The following is an 8,025-nucleotide window of genomic DNA, read 5'->3' on the forward strand; positions in this document are numbered from 1 at the left end:
GTCTAAAAGATTGGTGAAGCAAGATTGCAGAATCCATCCTGACTGCCCGTCATCAAGACTAGCCAGCAAGTCTATGTGCTTCTTTTTATGATGACTGCTACCAATTTATCCAAAACAGACATTAAGCAAACTAACCAAACTTCTTGGATCTCTTTTAAAATAATTTAGAGAAGCATTTTAAGGGAGGTAAACATGGCAAAGTCAGTTCAAACCAAATTATCTAAGGAACCTATGCAAGATCAAGCTCCTTTTCATCAAATTGGGTATTGTGGAATATTTACCACCCACATGCTTCAAATAATTTATAGGCCGATATTGGGAATTTATACTGTAACCTATAGATTGAATGAAGCAGTTAAAAGAAACAAAAAGAATCGCTCTAAACATTATAAAGGTGGTCCTCGACTTATGACCACAATTGAGCCCAAAATTTCTGTTGCTAAACGAGACAGTTAAGTGAATTTTTCCTAATTTTACAACTTTTCTTGACACAGTTAAGTAACTACAGTTAAGTTAGTAACACAATTGTTAAGTGAATCTGGCTTCCCCATTGACTTTGCTTGTCAGGTCACAAAAGGTGATCACATGACTACTGGACATTGTAACCATCATAAATATTAATCAGTTACCAAGCATCCAAATTTTGATCACCAGACCATAGGGATGCCGCAACAGTCATAAATGTGAAAAATGGTCATAGGTCACTTTTTTCAGTGCCGTTGTAATTTCAAACAGTCACTAAACAAACTGTCATAAGTTGAGGACTACTTCTAATGAATATTGCAGAACTGCTTTAAAATACATAATTTTAACAAAAAAGTCTTTAGGTTGCATGTAAAAACTGAGCATTATGCAATACCGATGCAACAAAGTACTAGTGACTCAGAAGCATATTTTTTTGTAACAGATTTACTTTGGAAGGATGTGTTAGAAAATGAATCAAGTAATAACAGATTAATAATTTCATAGATTTTACACCACACTCTATTCTGTGCCATTTTTGTGGAGAAGCTGACCACAGTGTCCACTTTTCTTGCTCCAGTAACCAAGGTTACCATTGAAACTCATTATTTAATTTTTATAGAGAGATAATAATGTACTAATGCTACAAGGTTAAGCACAGCAAGTCAGCTAGGCAAGTCAGCTAGGCAAATATAAAAGAACAGGTTTGCAAATTAGTCCTATAATTCATCTTCAAAAGCCATTAAAAATTATAAATAAGACCTAAAATGAAGCTTTTCTTGTCATGGAAATATATGTAAAAAAAAGCTCTAGTTGTCCCTCAAACAGGTTTATTTATCATATACACTGCAAGGACGCAGGATTCCATATCTCTGACTTTTCTGAATACAAAAAAGACTATCTGCACCACAGGGTTAGTTATGACGTTCAATGGGTCATTATCTTTAAAACATAAAGTTAAACACATTTTTCCCTAAGAGAAGAAAAACTCACAAAGAGTACAAAACAAAAGAAGTTGAAATCTATGATTATTCTGTTGATGCATGTACTGTACTGATTAAAGCAACCTTGAATGATGATGTTAAAAAAAACTAGAGAAAACTGAGAGTTACTTTAGAGTAAACTGAACATTAGATGTAATTTTGAAACTTAACTTGCGCAAAGAAGTCGTGGTTATTTAGTAAATGCTTGTTTATTTCCAAATCAAATAAAATTAGGAAAAAATTAACATAAGAAATGCAGTTCATGTGCAGCCTGAATGTCTGTAACCCTTGTTCTATGAAAAACACCAATTGCTCAAAAACATCTGTTGTATGTGAATATTCTTAGTATGTCAAAGGATTCAACTGAGAACAGAAAATCTTGTATAGTGTATGCCAAGATCCCACCATTATTGTCAGAAGTTATTTTAGTGTTTTACTGTAATAAAACTAATCAACCAAAACAGTATCGTGTTTAGGTACTCCTGGCTTATAACCATAATTGATACCAAAAATTTTGTTGCCAAGTGTGTTAAGTGAGTTTTGCTCCATATTATGACCTTTCTTGCCAGTTGTTAAGAGAATCACTGTAGTTGTTATGTTAGTAACACGGTTATTAAGTGAATCCAGCTTCCCCATTGACTTTGCTTGTCAGAAGGTGGCAAAAGTCACATGATTCTGGGACATTGCAACTGTCAAAAATATGAGTCAGTTGCCAAGTGTCTGAATTTTGATCATGTGACTGCAGCAGTTGTTAAGTATGAAAAACAGTCATAAGTCACTTTTTTCATTGCCCTCGTTACTTCAAATGGTCATTAAACCAACTTTTGTAAGTCAAGGACCATCTGTATTTTAGACATATAGTTAGAAGTCTTTCAGCAATTATTACTCTTTTTTTAAAAAAAAGATTAGATTAATACTTTATTGATAATTTCACAAGTGAAGGTTCCCCCAAAGAGGGCTTTTAAAAATCAGTAGTTAATAACTTCAGAAAAACAAATTGCTCTTCATTTATTTGACAGTTAGGTTTCTATTGAAGGACCAGTTACTTTTCTCCCAATAACGCTGCTTTTAATAAAACCTTTCCTAAATCCACTCCAAATAGCAATCTTTTATAAAGTAAATATGATTGACACAAGCCCACCATGTAAGGTTCATGTTACTGTGTTTGGCTGGGTAGATGGAAGTAAACTGGAACAAGTGTTGAAATCAGATCAGTTTCACTTGAATTTGTCAAGAACTAGACACAATGCAGGTTAAAATGATTAGTCCTTGAAAACTATTTAAAGAAAACAGATATTTTTTATGAGCCACATGTGCATTTAGTTGTGTCTGCTATATTATTAGTTCTTGTTTACACAGGAAATTTTACTGGGGTTATGGAAAATTTAAAAACAGAACTGCAGTTGAATAGCATTCAAGAGTAATAAGTCAAAACCGACTTGGAGCTCAGAATGTATACTGATCTTTCTCTTTGAAAGATCAAGCTAACTCAGTGCTATTTCATATAATTAATTGTATGGAAAAATCAGATAAAAGGGAGAATTCAGGACATCTACACAAACATCTCAAGTGGTATGATCTAACAATACTTTTAGACGATAGGTTTGACTACACATTGTCTACATTCAGTTAACAACCACTAAAAGGTTTGTTTGTTTTTTTTTTTTGGGTTTGGTGTTGTAAAATTTTTGGTTGGCTGGTTATTTTTGGTTTGGTGTCCCAGAGTCATGTGATCACCTTTTGCAACCTTCTGACAAGCAAAGTCAATGGGGAAGCCAGATTGACTTAACAACCATGCCACTATTTTAACTGCAGTGATTCACTTAACAACTATGGAATAGTCATAAAATAGGGCAAAATTTACTCAACTGTTTCACTTAACAACATAAATTTGGGCTCCACTGTCGTAAGTTGAGGACACATGTATGTAAAATATATTAGGCAAATGCAATGCTTAGTAAAATTAAAAGCATTTCAAAAGAATTCTTTTTGAAAAATGTTTCATTATTGGGTAAATTTACAATTAATGCAGAATTATGAAATATATGAATATATATTTCCTTGTTAAAAAATAGGAATAAACTGATTTCCCCCTTAGAATTTAAAACAATATTTAGGAATAATAAACATGTTGCTTCCATGGCATCAGTCTGCTGTGCAATTTTTATCTGAAACAAACAAGTGTGGAATGTCCTTTTCATTTAAAGGACACTGAAACAGGACCAATACCTGAAAAATAATACAGCAGCATGGAATATGCTTGGTAAGATAATTTTAGCTAATTTGGACATTTTAACTATAAAATGCTTTGCTGAGCTGAATGTTCCAGATCACAGACTGAGAAAAAAAAGGATCAGTGTAGATTGAAAGTCGTCTGAATGACTTTGGGCCAGTCACTTTCTCTCAGCCCATCTCAGCTCATAGGGTGGTTGTAAAGAAGATAGGAGAAAGAACTATTATATATGTTCTTTGTCTTGAGTTGTTATTAAACAAATAAATATGGTATTAAACTTAAAATGTATTGCCATTCATCCAGAAAGCCTAAAGAACACTATTGTAATTTCCCAATAGGCAGATTCTGAAAATATCACAGAACATACCTTAAATTGTTTTGAAATTCCAATTGGACAGTTGACAATACAATAATGAACAATAGAAAGAAAATCATTTAGTGCAAGTAAATGAAAAAGGTTAAAATTCATTTTACTTGCTGCCATTAAAAATGAGTTAGCAATAGACAATTAAGGAGGCAAAAGCCCCTGATTTAGGCAAACCCATCAAGAAATCACATTCTTATTTAATAGTCTATCCTCCATCTGCTTAAATACAGGTAGTCCTTGACTTACAACCACAATTGAGCCCACAATTTTTATTGTGAAGCAAGACAGTTATTAAGTGGGTTTTGCCCCATTTTATGACCTTTCTTACCACGGTTCTTAAGTGAATCATTGCAGTTGTTATTAACATGGTTCTTAAGTGAATATGGTTTTCCCATTGACTTTGCTTGACAGAAGGTTGCAAAAGGTGATCATGTAACCTGGGTCTCTGCAACCGTCATAAATACATCAGTTGTCAAGTATGTGAATTTTGTTCACATGACCATGGGACTGCCGCAGCAGTCGTTAAGTGTGAAAAACAGTCATAAGTCACTTTTTTCAGTGCCACTGTAACTTTGAATGGCCCCTAAACAAATGGTTGTAAGTCAAGGAGCTGTATTTGCATGCTAACTTATTCACAAGTGATTATTTATTATTTATAAATTTATTACTAAATTTATTTGCCACCATCTCGCCACGAGAATGCAACTGTCCTCAAAATTTAAAAAATGGCTAGTTGAAATGCTGCTCTTATAAAGGCAAGAAGATAACACATACACACATTACATGCACCTAGTCAATCAAAGATAAGGACAGGCAAAGCCGACTCTGAATATGTAGAACTGGTTTACCCAGGACAGAGAAGCAATGGTTTACAAATACACAAAACAGCTGCCCCATCACCCAGGATTTGTACATCTGGATTAACATTTTGATAAATGTATGCACACAGTCACCCTTTACACAACTTGTTACAGTTCAGAGGCATTCCAAGGAAAATACATGATGCCCACAGAGAATTCTTCCTCTGGACTGAACAGAATATTCCACACTATTCACAGTTATTGTTGTTGTTTTTTCCCCATTGAATACATACACTCTAAACATTAACTGCTTATCTTTTAAAGAAGCCTTTTGCAAGGCAGGATATAAAGCATACATAAATAAAAACCCGGAACACCACATTGTAGTGGATATATATTACATGTCACACTTACACAAAGTCTTAAGAGGTGAGCATTGTTTCCTTCTATCTATACAGCTTTGGTTGAAAACATATCAGGTGTGACAAATATCAGGCAATGTGAAGTAAATGTCTAGAACAGGGGTCTTCAAACTTGACAGCTTTAAGACTTGAGGACTTCAACTCCCAGAATTCCTCCTCCAGTCACGTTAGCTCAGGAATTCTGGGAGTTGAAGTCCACAAGTCTTAAACTAGCCAAATTTGAAGATCCCTGGTCTAGATAGGAGATCCCTTGTAAGGAAACATCCTTTTAACAATCCTGCAACACTCACAAACCCAGGGCCATTTCCTCCCCAAGACCTGTATCCCCTAAAGTTTCATCCAGATTATCTATTCCAGGGGTCTCCAACCTTGGCAACTTTAAGCTTGGTGGACTTCAACTCCCAGAATTCCCCAGCCTTCTGGGAGTTGAAGTCCGCCAGGTTTAAAGTTGCCAAGGGAGGGGGGAGGAGGAGGCTCGCAATGGCAACTGGAGGGGAAGAAATAAAACACATTATGAAGCAAAAGTGAAATTGGGTGAGCTTTTCAAAGCAAACTTCTTCTGGGCCACACGTGCAGCCCGAGTAACTTTTAAGGGTGAGTAATAGCAATAAATAAATAAATAAATAAAGCCAGAAGTGTCTCGGTTTTTTTCCCCGAGCGAAAGAAGCCTCTTCCAGGCGTCGTGGAAGCCCCGAAAAGGGGAAAGTTGCTGAACAACAACAACAAAAAAACACCCTCCAACGCAATCACGAAAGGGCAGGAAAAGTTGTAAAGACGCATGCAAACACACGAAGTGTACACACACACACACAGAGGCCTGCGCACCCCAAGACCTCGGCTGACACGCAACCTCCCCGCGTGTTCGTTCCCACACGCGCCGGCATGACTAAACACGCGCTGACCTCCCTTCTCACGCCTGGGTTCCCTGAGCTGGGCCGGCCTCCTTCCTTTCCCCTCGCCGTCGACCAGGCCCGTCGCCCGCCTGGCGCTCACCTGCATCCAGCCCCCGGGGCGTCTGTCGACGGGGCTGAGGCGGCTGCTCAGGCGGCGGGGCTGAGGGCGAGAAAGACATGCAGGAGGCAGCGGCCGGGCCGGGGCGAGCGCAGGGCGGGCTCGAAGAAGCCACGGGCCTGACGCGGCGGCGGGGGACGGGGGCGGGGGGTTATTGGCGAAGCGGGCAGGCGGTCACCCTCCCGGGCCGTCTTTCCCTCCTCCTCCTCCTCCTTCTCCTCAGGCCTCAGTAGCAGCAGCAGCAGCAGCAGCAGCGACGGCGGCAGCGCGGGGATTCTGCCGGAGGAGGAGCCTGGCCTGCCTCGACGCCGCGGTGTGAAGGAGGAGGGATCCAGACGCCGCCGCCGCCGCCGCCGTCGTCGTCTCCTCCTCCTGCGGCGGCGCCTCTCCTTCCCGCCTCACCGCCGCCCTCCTCCTCTTCCCGCGCCTCGCGCAGGCCCATTTCGCGCCACGGCGCGCGCATTTCCATCCCTCCACGCACCTCATCCCGCGGGGCCCCTCGCGCGCTTTCCTCCTCCTCCTCCTCCCCCGCCCCCCCACACCTCACGCGGAGGAAAGACGAAGGCGCGCGGGCAAAACTGGGAGGGAAGAGGGGCAGCGGGGGAACATGCGCGTGCGCGCGCGCGCCTCTCTTTCGGGAGGGAGCGCGCGTGCGCGATTCTCGGCCCCGGCCAGTTCCGTAGGGTGCGTGGCGGGTCCCTCGTGCACGCCCCTCTTCCCCGCGCTTTCTTCGCCCGCCTGTGCCTGAACATAGAGGAATAGAATAGGAATACAGAACAGAACCACAGAGTTGGGAGGGACCTTGGAGGTCTTCTAGTCCAACCCCCTGCCTAGGGCAGGAAACCCTACACCACTTCAGACGAATGGTTATCCAACATCTTTTTAAAAAACTTAATTCACAACTTCTGGAGGCAAGTCGTTCCACTGGCTAATTGTTCTAATTGTCAGGGAATTTCTCCTTAGTTCTAAATTGCTTCTCTCCTTGATTAGTTTCTTACCCATTGCTTCTTGTCCTGCCTTCTGGTGCTTTGGAGAAGAGCTTGACTCCCTCTTCTTTGGGGCAGCCCCTGAGAGGAGAGGAGGGTTGGTGTTAAGGGGGGGGGGGATGGGCTGGGGGTGGGGTAGAGAAGGGGGCAGGAGGGGAAGGGCTGGCCTGCAGAAGTTGCGGCTGCTCCATCCCATCGATGGAGGGTTTTTTTAAGAAAAGCCACTCAAGAGCCATTTGACTGGAATGGTACATTAGGGTCTCCTGGTTGAGCAAGCGGGTTGGACTAGATGACCTCTGAGGTCCCTTCCACCTCTGTTGTTCTGTAAAGGTAGTCCTCAACAACAGTTTGTTTGTTACAACTGAAAAAAGTGACTTATGACTATTTCTCACACAGTTTCAGTGACCTCAGATCATATGATCACCTGTTGTGACAAGCAAAGTCAATGGGAAAGCCAGATTTGCTTATGAGTCACCTGCTTGAGCAAGTGGGCTGGACTAGAAGACCTCCAAGATCCCTTCCAACTCGGTTATTACCTGCACAGGTAATCCTCGCTTTAACAAAAGTTCATTTAGTGATTGCGAATGTACAACGTCACTGAAAAAAAGGTGACTTATGACCATTTTTCACACTTAATGACTTGCAACATCCCCATGGTTATGTGATCAAGATTTGAACGCTTGGCAATAGAATCATTTATGAGGTAACATCCCAAGCTAAGACCTCTTGTGTTCCCAGATGATAGAATAGAATAGAATAGA

At 40.9% G+C, this 8,025-nt stretch overlaps 1 protein-coding gene across 1 annotated transcript in view; it reads right to left on the minus strand.

The window, feature by feature from the left end:
* The window catches only part of CNOT6L (CCR4-NOT transcription complex subunit 6 like), a 39,590-nt gene extending 32,788 nt beyond the window's left edge, over positions 1-6,802 (minus strand). Inside the window, exon 1 of the mRNA XM_026717129.2 lies at positions 6,261-6,802. The gene's annotated coding sequence lies outside the window, so the exon portion shown is untranslated. The remainder of the gene's footprint in view (positions 1-6,260) is intronic.
* Positions 6,803-8,025: the final 1,223 nt, after the last annotated feature.

Source organism: Pseudonaja textilis, chromosome 6 (genome assembly GCF_049901715.1).
Source record: "Pseudonaja textilis isolate UNSWEBS1 chromosome 6, rPseTex1.2, whole genome shotgun sequence".
Lineage (NCBI taxonomy): Eukaryota > Metazoa > Chordata > Lepidosauria > Squamata > Elapidae > Pseudonaja > Pseudonaja textilis.